The following is a 24,887-nucleotide window of genomic DNA, read 5'->3' as shown; positions in this document are numbered from 1 at the left end:
ACTCTGGGCGGCTTCCAATCGAGTGTTAAAATCTCGATAAAACATCAAACATTAGAAACTTCCCTAACAGGGCTGCAGAACAGCTGTTGTAAAGGGGGTGGCAATCTGTCGTGGAACAACTCCACTGAAGACAATATTGCTGGTACCCAATGTTGCTGGTTGCGAAGGGGCCCCCATGGCAGTTGAAGTTTCAGGGTCTGCCACGGCCAGATGCAATTGACCGTGCTGGCTGGGAATGATGGGAGTAATAATCAAAGCAGCTGGAAGGTCACCAAATAATGTATGTGGTTATATGGTTTGATAATTTGGTATGTTGAAATTGTTTAATAATTTTTTTCAATAAATAAATAAATAAAAATGTGGTATAAACACCAACAGGTGGGAAACACTTGTCTGCGAGTGCTCCAGTTGGAGAACAGCCTTTACCAAAGGTGTCATGGGCTTTGAAGACACTCGAACTCAGGACGCAAGAGAGAAACGTGCTAAGAGGAAGGCATGCTTGGCAAATTCACACCGGGATCAACTCCTGCCCAGAAACCAATGTCCCCACTGTGGAAGGACGTGTGGGTCCAGAACTGGCCTCCACAGTCACTTACGGACTCACTGTTAAGACCGTGTTTATGGAAGACAATCTTATTCGGCTAAGAGTGATCGCCAAAGAAGAAGAAGAAGAACCTGCTTCCCAAAACCAGGCAAGCTCTTACCAGGCTTCGGAAGAAGAGAAGAAGAAGAGTTTGGATTTGATATCCCGCCTTTCACTCTCTTTAAGGAGTCTCAAAGCGGCTAACATTCTCCTTTCCCTTCCTCCCCCACAACAAACACTCTGTGAGGTGAGTGGGGCTGAGAGACTTCAGAGAAGTGTGACTATCCCAAGGGCACCCAGCAGCTGCAGGTGGAGGAGCGGAGACGCGAACCCGGTTCCCCAGGTTATGAGACTACCGCTCTTAACCACTACACCACACTGGCTCTCGAGATGTGAAACCTGTGCCCCCTTTTTATCAGCAGAATGTTGGGGGTTATATGATGCTGTTATAAGAATTCTAAGGTCCCAAATATAAAATAAACGTCCATAAATGTACAAGACAAAGACATACATAACTATATAAACCATGTGTCTGAAATAGTACAGGAGAGCAATCCTGAAGCCATTTTGACTCTCCCAAACCATTTTGACTGAAATATACTCGGAGTCGAAATTGGATTTCATGCTCTTTATTCATCTCATAGTGGTGAGGAGGAATGGAAGTTCTCCCAGAATGTCTGCTTTATATACCGTATTTTTTGCACCATAACACTCACTTTTTTCCTCCTAGAAAGTAAGGGGAAATGTCTGTGCGTGTTATGGAGGGAATGCCTACGGGTGGCATGCCTACGGATTTTCCTCCTCTAAAAACTACGTGCGTGTTATGGTCGGGTGCGTGTTATAGAGCGAAAAATACGGTACATTATTTACACAATGGGCCCCATGTGATTGGCTAATTCCGGGATTCTCCTGTAGGCCAATCAGGTTGCGGATTCACTTCCAGCTGGAGCTGGATTGGGTGGCTCCTGTGGACCAATCAGACGGCTGCCTTCTGGATTCTATTGTTCTAGGGCCAATCAGACTGCTGCATTTTGGATCCTATTCAACTCAGTACATAACATTGACTCTCCCAAATCAACCTCAAATATTTCTCTGCAAGAAGGAAGGAAATGGGTATAGCCTCTCCGTTGTCATTTGCTTACCCATCTTAAGGGCGTATTTGTGTGTGAACAGGGTGAGCTTGTGACCTGGTTTCAGGAATTAAAGTATTTGCCATCACAAAAGAATGGCCAGGCTGCCCTGGTAAAGCAATCAGTGAACATTGTCAGGTATCCTGGCAGACAGGATTTCTGCTGCAAACCACCTCCTTCTGTGATGTATGTATGATATTTTGGGGGGTGGTCTTGGGCTACAGGGTGGGCAATTTCAAAAGTCTATATAAGGGCTTGCGCACCATGGTTCTGGGTTCCTCCTCCCTCCTGCGTGTGGTGAGTGGCGACCCTGTTGCAACAGTTTAATAAAGACATACTACAATGGTACCTCGGGTTACATACGCTTCAGGTTACAGACTCCACTAACCCAGAAATAGTGCTTCAGGTTAAGAACTTTGCTTCAGGATGAGAACAGAAATCGTGCTCTGGCAGCACGGCAGCAGCAGGAGGCCCCATTCGCTAAAGTGGTGCTTCAGGTTAAGAACAGTTTCAGGTTAAGAACAGACCTCCAGAACGAATTAAGTACTTAACCTGAGGTACCACTGTACTTAATTCGTTCCGGAGGTCCGTTCTTGGCGGGTGGGGCTATTGGTTTGTTGTTTTATTTTTACTGCCGCCGTGTGATTTCTGTTCTCATCCTGAAGCAAAGTTCTTAACCCGAGGTACTATTTCTGGGTTAGCGGAATCTGTAACCTGAAGCGTATGTAACCTGAGACACGACTGTAGCCGCTTTGCTTCTCAGTATTCTCTGGTCGGCCTCTGTCGTTTTCTCCTTCCGACAGGGAACCCACCTAAGGACTCTATACGTGCTCTTGGGTACCCCATAAGGGAAAAGGAGCAGTATTTTGCTTATAACAATACTTTGCTCGGGAGGGGAGGTGGCCCTCGAGCCAGAAGAAAAGTCCCCGCTTAACTCTCCTGTTTCAAGATGGAAGGAAGGCATGCGGAGCACAGCTGAAAGCAAATGTCATCCAATCTGGATGACCACCAAATGTCCAAATCTTGTCCCCCCCAATCCCCAGCAATATCTCTTTCCCTGAACTGACATCTCCTTCCCTGCCTTTCCCATTTATGGCCAGGCTTCTCCTTATCTCCTCCCAGATCTTCATTTCTACATCTCCCCTCTCTCCAAATTCTTCCTGCCTCTATAATTTCCACTCGATTCCACCCCCTGCTGCAGCAAAAAAAATTAAAAATAAAAAAGCACATTGTCATTGCTGGTGCCCCAGCAACTCTCCTGCTTAGACCTTGGTGTCTGTGATTTGCTTTCCATTTTTCCGAATCCTGTTGCCATTACCTTGAGATGCATTTCAGCAGGAAAACTGCTCCTCTTTGGCTGACGTTCCTTTGGCAGCGGACGCTGAGGCAAGGCCAGCGAAGGACATGCCACCTATGTGGGCCCATTAATCATGGACCGACCTGCCTCCCCTCCCATAAAAGGGTTTGGGTTAGCAGCACCACCCTTGGCATGTTGACCTGTCAATTTGGATCAGGGCACACTTTGCAGGAGGGGCGGAAATGAGATACCGTTGAAATGACTCCACTCTGACGAAAGGCTTGTTGCACTTAGGGTAGCAGAAACGCAGCTAAGAAGCTCAACTCTGATAATAATAATAATAATAATAATAATAATAATAATAATAATACTTATACCCCGGCCATCTGGCCGGGCTTCCCCAGCCACTCTGGGCAGCTCCCAACAGAATATTAAAAACACGATAAAGCAACAAACATTAAAAACTTCCCTAAACAGATGCTTTCTAAAAGTCAGGTAGTTGTTTATTGACATCTAATGATAAGGGTGTTCCACAGGGAGGGTGCCACCACCAAGAAGGCCCTCTGCCTAGTTCCCTGAAACTTCACTTCTCACAGGGAGGTAACCGCCAGAAGGCCCTCGGAGCTGGACCTCAGTGTCTTGACTGAACGATGGGGATGGAGACGCTCCTTCAGGTATACTGGGCCAAGGCTGTTTAGGGCTTTAAAGTTCCTGATGTTCTGCACTATAACAGAAAGACAAAGCTCCTGTTGCTATGTCCCAGCTCCTGACAACCTAGCAGTTTGAAAGCACACCAGTGCAAGTAGATAAATAGGTACCGCTCTGGCGGGAAGGTAAATGGTGTTTCCTTGCGCTCTGGTTTCTGTCACGGTGTCCTGTTGTGCCAGAAGCGGTTTAGTCCTGCTGGCCACACGACCTGGAAAGCTGTCTGTGGACAAACGCCAGCTCCCTCGGCCTGAAAGCGAGATGAGCACCGCAACCCCATAGTCGCCTTTGACTGGACTTAACCGTTCAGGGGTCATTTACCTTTTTACCTTCTTCTGGTCAGTCCAAAAAGGAACTATATAACGGCAGTTCAATGCTCCACCAAATAAATCGGCTCCAACCTTAGAAAGGCGTTTTGCTATTTTGCAGCAGAGCTCTTTTAATATCAAAGGTGTAATGTTATGTAATGTCGAAAGCCCACGATCAAAAACCATGGCAGGAGGCACTGCGTGAAATGATAAATAATAATTTGTTTCTCTCCTCTTTCTAGGTTCCAATGCTTTATAGTTCCAAGCAGGCACAGGGCCAGCCACAGCCAGCTGCGCCCTCAGAGGTGCGAACAACCATCTTATCATGCGAAGTCCTCTTGGGAAGATCCAAGAGGGGAATCACGCGCTGGGTTTGCATATGCCTCTCAGGGCTTGTTCCCTGCCCCAGCAAGAACATAAAAGCACAGAAGCAAACATATCGATCAGGGGAGAAGGAACATGACTGGTGAATGTTGCCACCCTGCTAGCAAAGCCCAAAGGGAGGGAGGCAAGACAGGCTGGGCTGCTTTTGCTGCTCCACCCAATTTCCTCTGGAAGAAAATCAATAACTCTCAGGTAAAAGGAGTCAGCATCTCTCGCACCCCTCCATGTTTTCAACCTCTCTTTTAAATCAGAACCAGTGAAGGCAGTGAATGTCCTGTGTGAGTGTCTGGAGGCGGTTGGAGGATGGATGGCAGCTAACAGATTGAGGCTGACTCCTGACAAGACAGAAGTACAGTCATACCTCATGTTACGTTTGCTTCAGGTTGCGTCCCGTGGTGACCCGGAAGTACCGGAAAGGGTTACTTCCGGGTTTCGCCACTCACACATGCGCAGACGCGCAAAATGACGTCACGTGCATGTGCAGAAGCGGCGAATCACGATCTGCGCGTGTGCAGACGTGGGTTGCGTTCTTTTCAGGTTGCGAACAGGCCTCAAGAACGGATCCCGTTTGCAACCAGAGGTACCACTGTATGGTTTTGGGGGAGACAGGGGGTAGGCGGGTGTGGGGAACTCCCTGGTCCTGAATGGGGTAACTGTGCCCCCGAAGGACCAGGTGCGCAGCCTGGGAGTCATTTTGGACTTACAGCTGTCCATGGAGGTGCAGGTTAATTTTGTGTCCATCTGGTACGCAGACTGAGACCCTCCCTGCCCTCAGACTGACGCAGGCTGAGACCCTCCCTGCCCGCAGACTGTCTCACCAGAGTGGTGCATGCTCTGGTTATCTCCCGCTTGGACAACTGCAATGCACTCTATGTGGGGCTACCTTTGAAGGTGACCTGGAAACTACAACTAATCCAGAATGTGGCAGCTAGACTGGTGACTGGGAGCGGCTGCTGAGACCACATAACACCGGTCCCGAAAGACCTACATTGGCTCCCAGTACATTGCTAAGCACAATTCAAAGTGTTGGTGCTGACCATTCACCAATGCAGGGTGCAGACTAGGATCCAGTTCCTGATCAGGAAGGACACTGCAGTTTGAATTCCACCGTTGGGGCCCCAGTGAAGCCTCCTCTGTCCCGCAATGCCGCCCACCAAGGGAGGTGAGCGGACTTATCCGCCTCCGCAGTTTGAATCCTGCTTGTTGTTTCCCTTTGGGCTATCTGGTCAGCCACTGTGTGTTAATAATAAATAATAATAATTTTTTATTTATACTCCACCCTTCCCAGTTCAGAAAACCAGGCTCAGGGCGGCTCACAACAAATTTAAAACACTTAATTGATGCAACAAAAAACAGCATGAAATACAGTATAAAACGTGAATAACAATAAATTCAGAATTCAAAAATTAATTTAGGGGGGGAAATCCATCCAATAAACATTAGATGATCACCAGGGCTAGCTGGCTGAATTAGTCCTATTTGGGCCAGCGAGGAGACCAGGGGAGAATGAGCTGTGGGATCCCAGAGCGGGGAATCTTCATAAGAAGAGGAGGGGGAGGGAAGGAAGGGGAATAAAAGATCAGGCTAAGTTCAAATTGAAAGCCAGGGGGAATAGCTCTGTCTTACAGGCCCTGCAGAAGGAGGTTAAATCCTGCAGGGTCCTGGTCTCATGGGACAGAGCATTCCACCAGGTCGGAGCCATCACTGAGAAGGCCCTGGCCCTGGTGGAGGATAATCTGACTTCCTTAGGGCCCGGGACCTCTAAACTATGGTTATTCATGGACCTTAAGGTCCTCTGCAGGGTGGACCAGGAGAGGCGGTCCCGTAAATACGAGGGCCCTAAGCTAATGTGTTAATGCTGCTTTCAAATGAGGATTGCCTCCAACAGCCCTTCAAACAGATGAGTGTCTCCCGTAAAGCAGAGCTATAACACCTGCCCCAGATATCTCCTCAGTATCTGCTTTGCTGCCAGGAGGAAACTGAAGCCAGATTTGCCAGCCAAACAACAGCCTTGCTTTGTGAAGGCCCTTGAACCTCTCCTTTGGAGTTGCTTCCAGTTCTGCAGTCATTACTCACTCTCCCTGCGATTTCCTTTTCTCCCTCCCCCCTTTTTCTTTTTTGCCCATGGTGAATTGTGTGATCAAAAAACACCAACCAGGAGTCTCTATTGATCTGCTTGCACCTGTGAGTCTGGCATCCTCTCTGATGGTTTTGCCAGTAAATGTCGAGGATGGGGGTGGCACCTTTGCAAAAGAAAAGAAGAAAGCCAGGCAAGGTTTTCAATGCCCCCCCCAAGCCCCTACAGGTACCAGGAACTGCCATTAGGCACAGAACGTTTGAAAAACACACAATTCAATCAAATTTAGTATCCCTACAAAACCTGGCACAGAAGGCACAATCTCCAAATTTTGCCAGAACCAGACTTCAAAAGCGGTTTTGTTCTATGCTTTTAAGTTACGGCATGTTTCTGGGTGTTTTGGCAATCGCCATCATCATCGGAGCCAAGTTCTAGGTATGAATGTTGGCTAATGTTGGTACTTAACCCCTGTAAGGTAAAGGTAAAGGTACCCCTGCCCGTACGGGCCAGTCTTGACAGACTCTAGGGTTGTGCGCCCATCTCACTCAAGAGGCCGGGGGCCAGCGCTGTCCGGAGACACTTCCGGGTCACGTGGCCAGCGTGACATCGCTGCTCTGGCGAGCCAGAGCTGCACACGGAAACGCCGTTTACCTTCCCGCTAGTAAGCGGTCCCTATTTATCTACTTGCACCCGGGAGTGCTTTCGAACTGCTAGGTTGGCAGGCGCTGGGACCGAACAACGGGAGCGCACCCCGCTGCGGGGATTCGAACCGCCGACCTTTCGATCGGCAAGCCCTAGGCGCTGAGGCTTTTACCCACAGCGCCACCCGCGTCCCTTCCACGTCCCTTTAGCTGTAAAACTGGCTAAAATGTATAAACTAACATTGAATCTGTGTTGGAGATGTAAGGTATCAGAGGAATCCTTATATCATGTATGGTGGGGATGTGATAAAATTAAGAAATTTTGGGGAAATATACATGAGGAACTGAAAAAAATGTTTAAAACAGCGATAGGTAAGAAGCTGGAATCATTCCTTTTAGGAATTATAACAAATGACATCCCAAAAGAAATGAAGAGAATATTTTTACATGCAACAGCTGCTGCAAGGTTAGTGATTGAAAAAAATTGGAAATCAGAAGAAGTACCAACATTGAAAGATTGGCAAAATAATTTTTTTGAAATGATTGAATTAGCAAAAATGACGGCAACAGTTAGAATGCAATCCAATCAGAATCTCAAACAGGAATGGAAATGTGTGGAAGAATACATGACCAAAAGATGTTCTAACAAGAATTTATTGATATGTATAGATATGTATTGATATGTATAGACTGATTTCACAAAGTTAAGCTAAGCAAAGCAAAGCAGATATATAAGATTGAATGTTTAATTATTAAGATACAAAATTACAATCTCAATAATAAAGTTACAACATAATAACAAGGAAGTCACGCACGGGTGGAGGGAAGACAGAGGGCAAGAAATAAGAAATGGATAAATGTTGGTACATAATGAAATGTGAAAATGTGAATTTACTTCATCCAGGAGCCTGATTGGCTGTTCCTGCAGGCCAATCAGATTGCTGATTCACTTCCACCTGGAGCTGGATTGGGTGGCTCCTGTGGACCAATCAGACTGCTGCATTCCTGGTCCTATTGTTCTAGGAACAATCAGACTGCTGCATTCTGGATCCTATTGTTCTAGGATTCAGCTCTGAAAGGAAAGGAAAGCAATAATTTGGCACCAGCTTGGCTGCAGGAGTTGCCGGAAGGAGGCATACAAGACTCCAGATTTGTGTAGGGTTTGTTTCCTCTCCCAAAGATATTCCAGAAGGCGGCGGATGTTTAGGATCAGAGTTTTCCTTCTCCACTTGCGATTCCCAGCAAATGCACCATTTTTGGTGGGGAAACTGCACCACACCATTCAGAGAAGGGCAAAGGATATATGTGTTTCGGCTCACGTATAGGTCCGAGAAGTGCAAAAACAGGTAGGCTCACTTTAATAAAATGCAAACCAAGCAATTTTCTCCCCATTCCTAAATTAAAATGAAATAATGTTCTCTGTTGCTGCCCAGGATATGGGAAGAGGGAGTCTTAAAACCCTGATACGATCAACTTCCTTGTGTGCCCATTTAATTTCCAGCCGCAGTAGTGGCATACATAAATAACCTTTTTTGACACCTGGGAATTTCAGTCTGAATTACCCCCAACAGAAAGGAGAAAGTACTTTTAAGCATTTTTTTTCAATTCATCATGGATCATTTCCCAATACTCTTTTACCCAGTTACAAGTCCGCCACATATGAAAGAACGTTCCCTGCTGTTCTTATGTTCCCAAACTTGCTTTTCTGAACAATGGTGAGTCATCGCCAGCAGTATTGACATCACAGGTCATGTTGCTAATCATTATGCAAACTTTTTCTTCGTAAAACGGGCCACCTCATTGCGGGTTTTCCGCACGGTTTAATTGGCCAGGCTTTCAGGTGCCGAAAGGTGTCTGAACAGGTCTCTTTCTTCTCTCTTTGGCGATCACTCTTCGCCTACTAAGATTGTCTTCCATAAACACGGTTTGTGGAGTCCATAAATGACTGTGGAGGCCAGTTCATTGTATAAAGGTAAAGGTAAAGGGACCCCTGACCATTAGGTCCAGTCATGGCCGACTCTGGGGTTGCGGCGCTCATCTCACTTTATTGGCCGAGGGAGCCGGCGTACAGCTTCCGGGTACATGACTAAGCCGCTTCTGGTGAACCAGAGCAGCGCACGGAAACACTGTTTCCCTTCCCGCCGGAGCGGCACCTATTTATCTACTTGCACTTTGAGGTGCTTTCGAACTGCTAGGTGGGCGGGAGCAGGGACTGAGCAACGGGAGCTCACCCCGTCGCGGGGATTCGAACTGCTGGCCTTTTGATCGGCTAGCCCTAGGCTCTGTGGTTTAACCCACAGCGCCACCCGCATCCCTTCATAGCTTGTTTAGTTTATACGTCAATCCGGCACTGCTCCTATCCTTGGATTATTTGTTCTCCCCCTTCCGGGGAATTGACCTTTTCGCTGAGCTGTCACTCCTTCCTGGAACCCAGTTTTTAATAAGCGGCTCCAACCTTTTGATTTCCCGCGAAGCGACTGCGTCTCACCAGCAAGCAAAAGCAAGACACTTGGCAGCCCGAGGTGGGTGGGTGGGATGAGAAAAGACAGCTCTTGGGTGCTGGAAGCCCTTGCCTGGCCGTGGGCGCTTTGAGCCGTTTCTGGCACCGAGTGGGTGGCTGTTTCTGGAATGCCTTCCCCCTCCGGGGAACGGCTTTCGGCTTCTGCCGTCATTCCTGAGCCCAGCGCAGCAACATCCTGCCGTATGGTAAGCGTCAAAAGGTTTCCGCGGTGCCAGGGATGAAAGATCCTGGAAACTGAAAAGGAAGGATTGTCGTGCCCTCAAAAAAACAACAACAACAAACCACCACAAGATACTACAGTGGTACCTCGGGTTACAGACGCTTCAGGTTACAGACTCTGCTAACCCAGAAATAGTACCTTGGGTTAAGAACTTTGCTTCAGGATGAGAACAGAAATCGTGCAGTGGTGGTGCAGTGGCAGCGGGAGGCCCCATTAGCTAAAGTGGTGCTTCAGGTTAAGAACAGTTTCAGGTTAAGAATGGACCTCCGGAACGAATTAAGTACTTAACCCGAGGTACCACTGTAAATGGAAGGAGTTAACTGTAGTAGAAAGATGATTTTGGAGAACGGTTACAAGCTGATACAATGAAATTCAGCTAGAGGGGATTCGAGGAAGTAAATTAACAATGAAATTTAAAATGAATTTTAGAAAGAAGAAGTGTTTTTATTTTCCTTTTTTTTCTTTTTAGTAGTATTGTAGGGCGTTTTCTTTTGTATGTTTTATATGTTCTATTTGTTAAAATCAATAAAAAAAATTGAAAAAAAGAACAGTTTCAGGTTAGGAACGGACCTCCAGAACAAATTAAGATCTTAACCCGAGGTACCACTGTACAAAGATACAGGAAAGAGAAAGCAGCCCTGGTGCATCCTTTGCAGAAATCGGGTCCTCCCTTAAAGAGGGCACGTATTGCGGTGAGACCCGGACAACCGACACCCTGTGTTGTGGGTGGGTATGACTGGTCAGCCACAACACCCGACTGGTAGCTCCCTCGAAGCTGGGTGCAATCTGGCCAATGGGACGCAGTCCAAATGGTTCGAGGGACCTATTTATGCCCATGCACATGACCCAGAGCTTCCTCTTTCGGCGTGTGCATTTGGAACACTAGCCCACCTCTTCCTACTTTTAGGGCTTTGCGCTAGACCTTGCTATGCCGTCGTGTGTCGTCTGTCGTTGGGACAGGGGCACGGCAGGAATTTTCCCCACTTGGCTGATTGGCTGTTGCCATTTGGGTTTCGCCTGCCGCGTAGCAAATCGTCACAACTTGTAAGGTTGCAGATAGGCTCTGGTTCAGGTGATAGGGATGGGAGAAGGCTCTCGCCATCCCTATGTGAAGAATATTCCGTTAAAGGAATCCAGGGAAACGATGGTTTGGTTAAGCCCTGTGAGGGGGTTGTGCCCGTGCCTGAGTCCGGGGGGGGGGGGCATTTGGGTGGCAGAGTTGGCCTGTTCCCAGCTTTCCGCTTAGCCAGGTGTTCATCCTAGGCTGACCTATGCTGGAACCCTGGGTCAGCGCTACCTGCATGGCAGGGAGCTAGTCGAACCAGAGCCTATGCAACCAGTCACTTGCTGTAATCAATAAAGTTGTGGCCTAAATTCTGCCAAAAACCAAAATTTGAGTCTTGTGTGAATTTATTTAGGGAGGAGGTTTCTGGGTCCGAACACACAAAAGAACAAGATAGCATCACTCCTGAGAGATCAGGAAAGGCCCTGCAGGATCAGGCCAGAGGAATCTAACGCATCTTGTTCTGGCCAAACAGATGCCCTGATGGGAATCGGGCAAGTGGGACCTGAGTGTGAAAGCAGCTGGTATTTCCCCTCCAAGCAGCTGGTATTTCAAGGACTCCTGCCTCCGAACCGAGCCATTTTGGCCAGAAGCCATCTCAGTTGCATGGCATTCCACTTTTGATTGTTGTCGTTTAGTCGTGTCCGACTCTTCGTGACCCCCTGGACCAGAGCACGCCAGGCACTCCTCTCTTCCACTGCCTCCTGCAGTTTGGTCAAACTCACGCTGGTAGCTTCGAGAACACTATCCAACCATCTCGTCCTCTGTCGTCCCCTTCTCCTTGTGCCCTCCATCTTTCCCAACATCAGGGTCTTTTCCAGGGAGTCTTCTCTTCTCATGAGGTGGCCAAAGTATTGGACCCTCAGCTTCAAGATCTGTCCTTTCAGTGAGCACTCAGGGCTGATTTCCTTCAGAATGGAGAGGTTTGATCTTCTTGCAGTCCATGGGACTCTCAAGAGTCTCCTCCAGCACCATAATTCAAAAGCATCCATTCTTCGGCGATCAGCCTTCTTTATGGTCCAGCTCTCACTTCCATACATCAGTACTGGGAAAACCTTAGCTTTAACTAGATGGACCCTTGTTGGCAAGGTGATGTCTGCTTTTAAAAATACTATCTAAGTTGGTCATTGCTTTTCTCCCACAAAGCAGGCGTCTTTTAATTTCGTGACTGCTGACATCATCTGCAGTGATCATGGAGCCCACTTTTGCTTAGTGTACTGCTTTTCTATAATACTATGGTTTACTACAGCAAAAAGACTGATACTGATGAATTGGGGGGGGGGGAGCAGCTCCCTTCCACAATTGGATAGAAGACTTATACAAACTTGCAACATATGAATAACTTGCATATAAACGCAGACTTGCCATGGACAAATTCAGTGTTATTCGGAATCCATTCTTTCAAATACTGTAATAGGTTAAGATCTGGTGAACTACAATAACAACCTTGTACAATAAATAATTTTGGGGTCTCCTTTATTTTTCCTTCTACATGAGTTCTGTTTCTCTTTTATCTCTCTCTTTTATTTACATCTCGCCATGTTTAGTGCACATATAATTATGTACTTTTTGAACTTTCAATAAAGGTGTTTTTTTAAAAAAAAACTACACCCAAGGCAGTTTACAGCAAGAAAATAAAACAATGAAATTGTCTGTAAAAAACGCTCTATAAAACTATATTATTATTATTATTATTATTATTATTATTATTATTATTACCCCCTATACCTGCAGGTGTACTATTATTATTATTATTATTATTATTATTATTACCCCTTATACCACGCGGGTGGCGCTGTGGGTTAAACCACAGAGCCTAGGGCTTGCTGATCAGAAGGTTGGCGGTTCGAATCCCTGTGACGGGGTGAGCTCCCGTTGTTCAATCCCTGCTCCTGCCAACCTAGCAGTTCGAAAGCACGTCAAAGTGCAAGTAGATTAATAGGTCCCGCTCCGGCGGGAAGGTAAACGGCGTTTCCGTGTGCTGCTCTGGTTCGCCAGAAGCGGCTTAGTCATGCTGGCCACATGACCCGGAAGCTGGACACCGGCTCCCTCGGCCAATAAAGCGAGATGAGCACCGCAACCCAAGAGTCGGCCACAACAGGACCTAATGGTCAAGGGTCCCTTTACCTTTACCTTTACTTTTACCTGCAGGTATCAGGACAGTTCACCGGATAAAATCAGAATATAAAGCCACAAAGTACATAATCAAATAAGACCCAAATCTCCCCCGACACATTTTAAAAGGGCACAGGATGTAGGTTAAAGACAGTTATAACACCATAAAATATATATTTTAAAAATATTTCAAAAAACAATAATTTGAAAGCAATTTAACAAAGAAGCAAACAAAAAACAATGAAAAAGAGATTAAAACATAGACCAATGTCTGAGCAGGCTTGGCTAAACAAGTCTCCCTCCCCCCTTGAGTGCTGAAAAGAGTACAGTGAAGATGCCTGCCTGGTGTCAAGTGGCAGGGAGTTCCACGGGGCAGGTTTTGCCACATTAAAATATCCAGTTTTTACAAATGCAGAACGGGAATTATGTGGCATCTATAACAGTTCTGCCGGTTCTGCAGACTGAAGTGGTTGTGTGGGTCACATGTTGGGTAAGGCGATCTTGCAGGTATGAGAATTATACGACTCTATGAACGCACACAGGGAGGAATTTCTTTCTGACACCTTTGCTTTGCGCAGCTAATGGTTTTCCAAACCTCCGTCGTGCCCTTCTGAGTCATGCCAAACGTTGTAATGACACGTACAAGGATTGGGGCGATACGTAAGAGATTAGGCATGTCGAACGACCTAGATTAAACCACAGGTCTCGGGGCAGTTACAACATAAAAGCACAATGCAAAAACACAAAATTCGTAACAAAAACAGAAGAACCTGAGGTGCCAACCTGAGCCTGGACAGACCCACAATATCGCGTGTGATCGGAACACCTTGGAATGGATAATTTTGGCAACGTTGCGACAGGACCCAGCTGGAGCCCGAGAAAGCTGGCAATAATAATAATAATAATAATAATAATAATAATAATAATAATAATAATAATTTATTATTTATACCCCTCCCATCTGGCTGGGCTTCCCCAACCACTCTGGGCGGCTTCCAACCAAATATTAAAATACAGTAATACAACAAACATTAAAAGCTTCCCTAAACAGGGCTGCTTCAGATGTCTTCTAAAAGTTTGGTAGTTGTTGTTCTCTTTGACATCCGATGGGAGGGCGTTCCACATGGCGGGTGCCACCACCGAGAAGGCCCTCTGCCTGGTTCCCTGTAACTTGGCTTCTCGCAGCGAGGGAACCGTCAGAAGGCCCTCGGAGCTGGACCTCAGTGTCCGGGCAGAATGATGGAGGTGGAGATGCTCCTTCAGGTATACAGGGACAAGGCTGTTTTAGGGCTTTCAAGGTCAGCACCAACACTTTGAATTGTGCTTGGAAACGTACTGGGAGCCAATGTAGGTCTTTGAAGACTGGTGTTATATGGTCTCGGTGGCCGCTCCCAGTCACCAGTCTAGCTGCCACATTCTGGATTAGTTGTAGTTTCCGGGTCATCTTCAAAGGTAGCCCCACGTAGAGTGCATTGCAGTAGTCCAAGCGGGAGAAAACCAGAGTATGCACCACTCTGGCGAGACAGTCTGCAGGCAGGGAGGGTCACATCCTGCGTACCAGATGGAGCTGGTAAACAGCTGCCCTGGACACAGAACTGACCTGTGCCTCCATGGACAGCTGTGAGTTCAGAATGACTCCCAGGCTGCGCACCTGGTCCTTGGGGGGCACAGTTACCCCATTCAGGATCAGGGAATCCTCCACACCCGCCCACCTCCTGTCCCCCCGAAACAGTACTTCTGTCTTTTCAGGATTAAACCTCAATCTGTTACCCACCATCCATCCTCCAACCGCCTCCAGGCACTCACACAGGACCTTCACCGCCTTCCCTGGTTCTGATTTGAAAGAGAGGTAGAGCTGGGTATCAGCCGCATATTGATGGACACCCAGCCCAAACCCCCTGATGATCTCTCCCAGCGGCTTCAAGTTGATATTAAAAAGCATGGGGGAGAGGACGGAACCCTGAGGCACCCCACAAGTGAGAGCCCAGGGGTCTGAACACTCATCCCCCCCCCACTTTCTGGACACGGCCCAAGAGGAAGGAGCGGAACCACTGTATGAAAGTGCCCCCAGCTCCCAGCCCCTCAAGACGGTCCAGAAGGATGTTATGGTCGATGGTATCAAACGCCGCTGAGAGATCCAGCAGAACTAGGAAACAGCTCTCACCTTTGTCCCTAGCCCGCCGGAGATCATCAACCAGCGCGACCAAGGCAGTTTCAGTCCCATGGTGAGGCCTGAATCCTGACTGGAAGGGATCCAATGGCAACATAGCTGTCAAGTGTCCCTTATTTGGCGGGACAGCCCCTTATTCCAGCACCATGTCCCGCTGCTGTCCCTTATTGATGAGGCTTTGTTTGGCTGCTGGCTGGGCTTTCTGCCTTTGGCTCGGAGGGGCTCAGAAGTTGAACATACCTGTGCCTGGAAAATCCCTTATTTTGGCTGCTGACCCCTTATTTTCAAGGCTGCTGGTCCCTTCTTTTCAAATCTGTAAGTTGACAGCTATGAATGGCAATGGCAGAGGAAGGCAAGAAATTTTGGGGTCTGCGAGGCTTTGGGGCTGGTTTGGGCCTTAGGCATGCGACCACAAGGTTTTCTCGTGATACCTGTGCCCTCCAGAGATGCCAACCCCCATCTGGTTGTGTAATGCTAAGCAGGAGAGAGACAGGATTCTTCCTTTAATGTTTTTGGCACCTGCCGCTCTTCTTTCTAATTTCTTGGAACCTCTCAACCAGCATCTTCCCGCACTGTGCAATCACAAAGCCTTGGCACCCTGGGATGTTTTAATTTAATTTCATTCCATTGGGTGGGTTTTTAATTTTCCAATAGTTGGAACTTGCCCGGAGGAAACAGAATTCTTGCTATCGTTGACAGGAGCCCTTGGGGAATGGAAAGCTTTGACTCAGTTGGCAAAGGGGTGCAGGGCTTGTGTTTGAGGGGCAGGGTGCCCCCACCGCGGGGACAGAAGGGGTGGCGGCAGTGCCCCCTTCTGGCCACCCTTGGCTTCAACCACAGGTTGATAAAACAGCATGGAACAGCCGCATGGATACTGTGAGTTTTGCTGTGCCAGGATTGTTAATTACTGGACTGAGATTATACCATGCTGGAGAGATAATAATAATAATAATAATAATAATAATAATAATAATAATAATAATAATAATGTATTTATACCCCGCCCTTCCCGGTTCAAAAACCGGGCTCAGGGCAGCTAACAACAAATTTAAAACACTTAATTGTAAAAGCAGCATTAAATACAGTATAAAAACATGAATATCAATAAAATTCAAAGTTCAGAAATCAATTTAGGGGGGAAATCCATCCAATAAACATTAGATGATCCCCAGGGCTAGCTGGCTGAATTGGTCCTACTTGGGCCAGCAAGGAGGCCAGGGGAGAATTAGCTGTGGGGTCTCAGAGCGGGTGATCTTCATAAAAGGGGAGGGGGAGGGAAGAGAAGGGAAATAAAAGATCAGGATGAATTCAAATTAAAGGCCAGGCGGAATAGCTCTGTCTTACAGGCCCAACGGAAGGAGGTTAAATCCTGCAGGGTCCTGGTCTCATGGGACAGAGCATTCCACCAGGTCGGAGCCATCACTGAGAAGGCCCTGGCCCTGGTGGAGGATAGTCTGACTTCCTTAGGGCCCGGGACCCTATGAATAACTATGGTTATTCATGGACTTTAAGGTCCTCTGTGGGGCAGACCAGATAAAGAAGGAACATAGCTTGTATATTATAGTAACAGAAATGATTGTGCAACCAGTCAAGCAATAAAGAAGCTTTTCACTGTGAATTTGAGTATGACTCCTGTTCTTGCCCTCTGCCTCCAGGGAAAAGTCTGATAGAAAACAGTAAGAAGTGGATTTACTGAGGTGTCACCACACAAGCAGAAAGCGCGGCAGAAGTGTGTGGGCAGTAACCTCTAATACTGGGACTTACCTGCAATCAGAGAGGAGAGTGACTTTGGCACCCTTGCCATCAGTGATGGGTAGCACCTTAACTCCCCTTTGGGTTGTTCTCTGCCAGTTTTAGGATAGCAAACCAACCATCGGCCTGTCAAATACAGCTGTGTCTCAACTTATGGGCCTTATACGTGGCAAACAGGATGTATAATCAAATTAAAAGGCACTAAGCACTTAAGAGGGACGCGGGTGGCGCTGTGGGTTAAACCACAGAGCCTAGGACTTGCTGATCAGAAGGTCGGCGGTTCGAATCCCCGCGATGGGGTGAGCTCCCGTTGCTCGGTCCCTGCTCCTGCCAACCTAGCAGTTCGAAAGCACGTCAAAGTGCAAGTAGATAAATAGGTACCGCTCCGGCGGGAAGGTAAACGGCGTTTCCGTGTGCTGCTCTGGTTCGCCAGAAGTGGCTTAGTCATGCTGGCCACATGACCCGGAAGCTGTACGCCAGCTCCCTCGGCCAATAAAGCGAGATGAGCGCCGCAACCCCAGAGTCGGTCACGACTGGACCTAATGGTCAGGGGTCCCTTTACCTTTAAGCACTTAAGAAAGGTGGTTGTGTTTAAGGAGCTTGGGGAACAAGTGCTCTCTCACCCTCCCCCCCACACTTTCCTCCCCATTTACGACAGGAGGATTTAATAAGAGGGTTGCTTTGTTTTTCTACCCCACCTGGACAGAGAGAGCACGCCGCATTCCACATCTGCCAGGCGGCGTAACCAGAGTCTAATTAAAATCGCACGCCAAGCGAGAGTTGGGCTCCCAGTGCAAAATGGGCCTTTGGAAGCAAGCTGAGAACATCAGCCTTGAGGTGGAACGGGAGGGTCTGTGGCCTGGAACGTTTCCACGAAGAAGAAGCAACCAGATTTTGGAAGGGATGTCTTTGTGCATGTGTGACAAGGATAAATCAGAAGACCCAACAGGTTGGGCAGAGGCTGCGAAGGGAAGGGTCTGTCTGCCTCTCAACGGACCATGGTCAGGGTAGCTTGTAAAGGTGCTGAGATTTTGGCTGCCGGAACGGGGTTTTATGGCCGGCTGGGAAGGGATGTCGTGAGCAAAGGATCCAGGTGGTCTTCTTGGGAGTTATTCAGATGACTCACAGAACCTGGCAGAACCACCTTAAGGTCCTCTGACCCTGAGGAAATGGAAGTTGTACAGTTCTCCTTGCATTCTTGCGGACCACTTGAACTTGAACCAGACCTTTGGTTCATGGATGGATCTCAATCTCTCATTGCATTCTACGTAGGGCTGCCTCTGAAGACGGTTCGGAAACGTCAGCTGGTGCAGAATTCAGCGGCCAGCTTGCTCACCAGAGCAAGACAGTCTGAGCATATTACACCGACTGCACTGGCTAAAAATTAGTTTCCGGGCCCAATTCAAAGTGACACTTGGAATGTAGAAAATATTGTGGATGAAAATGGAGAGATATAAAGTTTGGGTGACAAAATAATATGCAGTTGAAAAGGTTGACAATTGGACCTATGGCGGGGTCTCTAGATTCGGAGAAATCTCTGAAGGTGGTTATGTATTTTGTACTGTCAAAATTTTATAGTTGTAAAATCAAAGACAGTGGTACTTCGGGATGCGAACGGGATCTGTTCCGGAGCTCCATTCGCATCCTGAACGGAACGCAAGATGCGACGGCACGACGGTGCGTGCACAGATTGCGTTTCGCCACTACCACGCATGCACATGATGTCATTTTGAGTGACTGCACATGCGTGAGCAGCGAAACCTGGAAGTAATGCACTCTGTTACTTCTGGGTTGCTGCGGAGCGCAACTCAAACGCACTCAACCCGAAGCACATTCAACTTGAGGTATGACTGTAAAAATTATTTCAAAAAAAGATGAAGGTAGCTCTTGGGAGGTTTGAAGGATGGAGAAGACAGGAGTGAATCAGGAGACATTTGGACCCCATTTCATCCTAAGGGTGGAATCCAGTGGAGGTAAAGGAGATTGTTCTGCTTGCCTAATGAATGGGAACCCCCATATACTGTCCTGGGGGTTCTCCCAACCTTCTAGAGTGGATTTGGGGAAGGCGTTGGGTGAGGAGGGGGAAAGCTCTTTTGAGATAGCAGGATTCCTTGTGCTAACTTCTACCGGCGGAACAGGTTAGCTGAATCCAGCCCTATATATGTGGATCCTTATACATCCAAAACAATATACCGTACTTTTCCATCTATTTTCCCATGTATAAGATGCCCCCTATTCTCGGGGACTCTAATTTAAGAAAAAGGGGGGAGATGGCGCAGAGTTGTTGAACTTTTTTTTGCAGAGGGTTGCCCAGAGTTGTTGAGCATTTTCTAGGGGGAATACTGAAAATTGCTCAGCCACATGCGTTGATAAATCTGCCAAACTGCCAGAGCGTCAGCCAATCAACACAGTACTTCATGGACAAGCGGAAGGGATCAGCTGGCTCAGGGAAACATCAAGGTTTGCATAAGTCAGGGGTCAGCAACCTTTTTCAGCCGTGGGCCAGTCCACCGTCCCTCAGACCATGTGACAGGCCGGACTATATTTTGAAGAAAAAAATGAACGAATTCCTATGCCCCACAAATAACCCAGAGATGCATTTTAAATAAAAGGACACATTCTACTCATGTAAAAACACAGATTCCCGGACCGTCCGCGGGCCGGATTGAGAAGGCAATTGGGCCGGATCCGGCCCCCGGGGCCTTAGTTTGCCTACCCCTGGCATAATAAGTATGGGGCACCGTAAAGGGGTAGATGCCACCCAAAACAGTCCAGGACTGAGCATGCTCAGTGGGTGCCAAATGCTCGCTGTTGAGGCCACAGAAAACAGGACCATGTTGAATCTCCACTAATAACTTTGGATGATCCTGCCACTCATTTAGCTCCCAATTGCTCCATTTCTTTCCCCTCTTCTTCTTGTTTCACAAAACTTTATAAGAAGCCAATCAGAAATAACAAGGTGCTCAGAAATCCTAGAAAAGTGGTCCACTCCTTTTTCATGAAAAGTTACATCTCTGCATGGCTGTTGTGCCACTCAATTACTCACCCTTTAATAGCCCTCCGTGTTTTCCTTGGCTCGAGACGAGATATTTTCTCTGCACATTCACCAGCGGCTTCTCGCTTCCCCAGCCATGAGCCATTACCTGATTTCTTCATCAGAACTGACACTTTTCACCCGAGTGTCAGTCTATTAAACTGAAGACAGAAACCTTATTTGTTCAGCAAATATTAGCTTGACCTCTCAGGACTGTAAAACCGGGGAGCGGAGATATAAAACAGAGGGACCCCATTGAGATGACTTGTTCTCTGGGGAGACTTGCTAAAAACTTGGCCAAACACCATTCGGAGATTTGGGTTTATGACTTATTGGGCAATTGGCGGCGGAGGAGAATGATTTATGTATTTATGCCCCTGAAAGAAAACAATTCCTTCTCGCATCCAAGGTTTGGGCAGGACTTTATTGTATGACGGTGCAAAACTTATTTTTAAACAGCACGGCTGTCTAATCCACGATAGAGAGAGGCGCTTTGTAGCCACAGCTGTCTGCGGTCAGCGCTAGAGTGAAAATCTCGCAGTCGGGGAGCAGGAGGGTGGCAGGGGGGACGATTTTCAACCTTTCCTCCTAGGTAACCTTGTCTCATACTGAACACAAATGGTGGAAAAGACTATGAATAAAAAATGGAGACGCAATGTGTACTTTTCCTTGTTTGTTTGCTTTGTAACAGAAGAAGATATTTAATAAACACTATAGATTGTGAAGCTGAGGCTCCAGTACTTTGGCCACCTCATGAGAAGAAAGGTTGAAAATCGTCCCCCCTGCCACCCTCCTGCTTTAGGATTTGTGCAAAATATGGTTTGAAGCTCAACATCCAAAAAACGAAGATCATGGCCACTGGTCCCATCACCTCCTGGCAAATAGAAGGGGAAGAAATGGAGGCAGTGAGAGATTTTACTTTCTTGGGCTCCATGATCACTGCAGATGGTAACAGCAGCCACGAAATTAAAAGACGCCTGCTCCTTGGGAGAAAGGCGATGGCAAACCTAGACAGCATATTAAAAAACAGAGACATCACCTTGCCAACAAAGGTCCATATAGTTAAAGCCATGGTTTTCCCAGTAGTAATGTATGGAAGTGAGAGCTGGACCATAAAGAAGGCTGATCGCCGAAGAATTGATGCTTTTGAATTCTGGTTCTGGAGGAGACTCTTGAGAGTCCCATGGACTGCAAGAAGATCAAACCTCTCCATTCTGAAGGAAATCAGCCCTGAGTGCTCACTGGAAAGACAGATCCTGAAGCTGAGGCTCCAAGACTTTGGCCACCTCATGAGAAGAGAAGGCTCCCTGGAAAAGACCCTGATGTTGGGAAAGATGGAGGGCACAAGGAGAAGGGGACGACAGAGGACGAGATGGCTGGATAGTGTTCTCGAAGCTACAAACATGAGTTTGACCAAACTGCGGGAGGCAGTGGAAGACAGAATTGCCTGGCGTGCTCTGGTCCAGGGGTCACGAAGAGTCGGACACAACTAAACAACAACAGCAACAGTATCAGGAGGAGCTGCTGCCGACTTTATTCGTCCCTATTTGCCTTCCCACCTGCGACCCCGCAGTTCCTCCAAGGCACCTCTCATCACCTGGACCAATACATCTCTTCCCCCCCCTCCTTACATCAAGTTTACTTCTGCTAACGTGCATCGCTTCTGACCTCCCATCAGCACCAGAGCTGGATCTGACCCAGGACCCACCTGGGTACCTGATCTGTGACCCAATACCTCCGCCCTGGCCTGACGACACACCTCAGCCCTGACCTCGGAGCCCCTGCTGCTCTTGCAGGCACAAGCAGGCAGCCAAGGTTGGCGTACGTCAATCGCGATGCCAACAGGGAGCCAGCCACCTGCTGCTCCCAGCCTGGGGTTCAGAAGCTGCCAGCCTGCCGTTGTTTCTTCCCCATTGAAATGGTGGCCTTTCGCTCTCTCCTTATTAATATCATGCACAGAGGTTAATTTGGAGCCATTCCCAGACCTCAAAGCAGCAAAACAGCTTGACCTTTCTGCTAACGAGAAAGCCAGCTTCCTTGCAGGCCTGGATGTAGCAAGCGCCAAATTTTGGATGCTTTTTCTTCTTCTAATTGCTAATTAAAGTTATACGCTGCCCTTCATCCGAAGATCGCAGGGCGGTTTGCAACAGAAAAGCGCAAAATGCATCATTTTACAGGTTCCTGGCTGCCTGCAATGGCACTCCCCAAAGGCTCAGAGGCACTCTGTAGCTCCACATGCCCTAGGGCAGAGCTGTGGATTGAAATGTTCTTATGTCCTGAGTTCTAACGACTTGCCTGCAAACTGAAACCATTTTGATTCTGAGCAGCAAGAATGCAGGAACCTTCTTTGCTCGGAGACTGGCCCTCAGGGCCCATCCTGCGAGATGGTCTTGCACAGCAAAGGCAGTTTCCTATGTTCCAGCTGCAGGTAGCACTGAATGGATGTGAACGGGATGCTAAGGCAAATAAAGGCACAACTCCCTCTAGAGATAATGCGCAGCATTACAGGGAGAAATGCAGTCAAATCATTTTGGACCAGATTTGAAGTCTCCCTGGGACTCCCTGGTCCTGAATGGGGCAACTGTGCCCCCGAAGGACCAGGTGCACAGCCTGAGAGTCATTTTGGATTCACAGCTGTCCATGGAGGGGCAGGTCAGTTCTGTATCCAGGGCAGCTGTTTATCAGTTCCATCTGGTACGCAGGATGAGACCCTCCCTGCCCACACACTGTCTCACCAGAGTGGTGCATGCTCTGGTTATCTCCTGCTTGGACTACTGCAATGTGCTCTATGTGGGGCTACCTTTGAAGGTGACCCGGAAACGACAACTAATCCAGAATGCGGCAGCTAGACTGGTGACTGGGAGCTGCCACCGAGACCATATAACTCCGGTCCTGAAAGACCTACATTGGCTCCCAGGATGTTTCCAAGCACAATTCAAAGTGTTGGTGCTGACCTTAAAAGCCCTAAGCCAAGGCTTTAAAGGACCAGGTGTGCAGCCTGGGAGTCATTCTGGACTCACCGCTGTCCATGGAGGCGCAGGTCAAGTCTGTGTCCAGGGCAGCTGTCTACCAACTCCATCTGCTACATTTCCAAGCACAATTCAAAGTGTTGGTGCTGATCTTTAAAGCCCTAAACGGCCTTGGCCCAGTATACCTGAAGGAGCATCTCCACCGCCATCGTCCAGCCCGGACACTGAGGTCCAGCTCCAAGGGCCTTCTGGCTGTTCCCTCCCTCCCTAAATCTGACGTTTAGAAGACACCTGAAGGCATCCCTGTATAGGGAAGCTTTTAAATGTTGGATGTTTTATCACATTTTTTTCTTTTGGGAGCCACCCAGAATGGTTGGGGAAACCCAGCCAGATGGGCAAGGTAATAATAATAATAATAATAATAATAATAATAATAATAATAATAATAATTGCTGCTGCTCTCAGGGAATGTGGAAGAGCACTTTGGGAGGGAAACGATGGGAGGTTACTTTTATCCTTTAAAGGCCACATCCACTGCCCCAGATTTACTGCTGCTTCTCCTGGAAAAGTTCCTTTGAACTGGAATCCTTTATCACACTTCCCCATTGTGATGTCCCTGCCTCTACAAGAATTACTGGAGACCTTTTAAAAACTTTCACAACGCCACACTTTTTAGCATTAGCTGCGCCTTGTTACGATAACTCCCTTCCGCTGTTCCATCTCTGTTACTTCAATTCTCTCCTGATTCAAGCCCATAATTTTCTCCTAAGATTTAGACTTAACTCCTTAATCCTCACCCCGAGCAAAGCCAGAGGGCAGATAACTACACATGCTCATTCATCTGTGTGACCACTGTGAAAGGTTAGAGCGCTACTGCCTCTGCACACAAAAATGTTGTGAAACGCCACATGTATGGTGAAGCTGAACGTATGGAAGCTGCCATCAGTATAAATGCAACCCAGCACTTTCATTTCCAGCATTCTTTCTCAGCCTCAAGAGATGCAGATGTCTTGGGACTGTGTATATCAGCCCTAGCACAAGTCCAAAATATCTGCAGAGTGGCAGATTGCGGAAGGCTGTCATTTAAGTCTCACTATTGTGGGGACTACCAAAGTTTGCCACCAGACAGTAGCTCCTCTTGCTAAGTAAATACAGTGTTAGCTTGCTTCTCAAACACTTTGGTTCTCAAACTCTGAAAACCCAGAAGTGAGTGTTCCAGTTTTCGAATGTTTTTTGGAAGCCAGACATCCAATGCGGCTGTTGGCTATTATTTCTGGGGCACCTGCATCAATCAGAAGCTGTGCCTTGGTTTTTGAACATTTCGGAAGTCAAATGGACTTGCAGAACTGAGTATGTTTGGCGCTTTTGTTTTTGCTATTTTGTAATTGAAAACTAATAAAAATTATGTACACACACACAAAAAGTAGACTGTTTCATGTTTTGCAACCCACCCAATTCAGAGTTTATTTAACCAACTGGTCAGTTCTTACTCCATCCATCTCTTTTGGTGGAATCAACAACCAAAAACAAGTGGATGCAATGCTAAGGACCCCTGGGCGGTTAAGTACAGTCAAAGCGACTGTGGGGTTGTGGCGCTCATCTTGCTTTCAGACCAAGGGAGCCGGCGTTTGTCCACAGACAGCTTTCCGGGTCATGTGGCCAGCGTGACTGAACCACTTCTGGCACAACAGGACACCATGACAGAAACCAGAGTGCACGAAAACGCCGTTTACCTTTCCGCCACAGTGGTACCTATTCATCTACTTGCACCAGTATGCTTTCGAACTGCTAGGTTGGCAGGAGCAGGGACAGAGCAGCAGGAGCTCACTCCGTTGCGGGGATTCGAACCGCTGATCTTCTGATTGGCAAGCCCAAGAGGCTCAGTGGTTTAGACCAGAGTGCCACCCCCGTCCAATCA

At 47.6% G+C, this 24,887-nt stretch overlaps 1 protein-coding gene across 1 annotated transcript in view; it reads right to left on the bottom strand.

The window, feature by feature from the left end:
- Nucleotides 1-24,887, bottom strand: part of POLD3 (DNA polymerase delta 3, accessory subunit) — a 240,208-nt gene that overhangs the window by 187,808 nt on the left and 27,513 nt on the right. The window lies entirely within an intron of this gene.

Source organism: Podarcis raffonei, chromosome 4 (assembly GCF_027172205.1).
Source record: "Podarcis raffonei isolate rPodRaf1 chromosome 4, rPodRaf1.pri, whole genome shotgun sequence".
In the NCBI taxonomy this organism is placed as follows: domain Eukaryota; kingdom Metazoa; phylum Chordata; class Lepidosauria; order Squamata; family Lacertidae; genus Podarcis; species Podarcis raffonei.
This window is presented reverse-complemented; position numbering and strand designations above follow the sequence as displayed.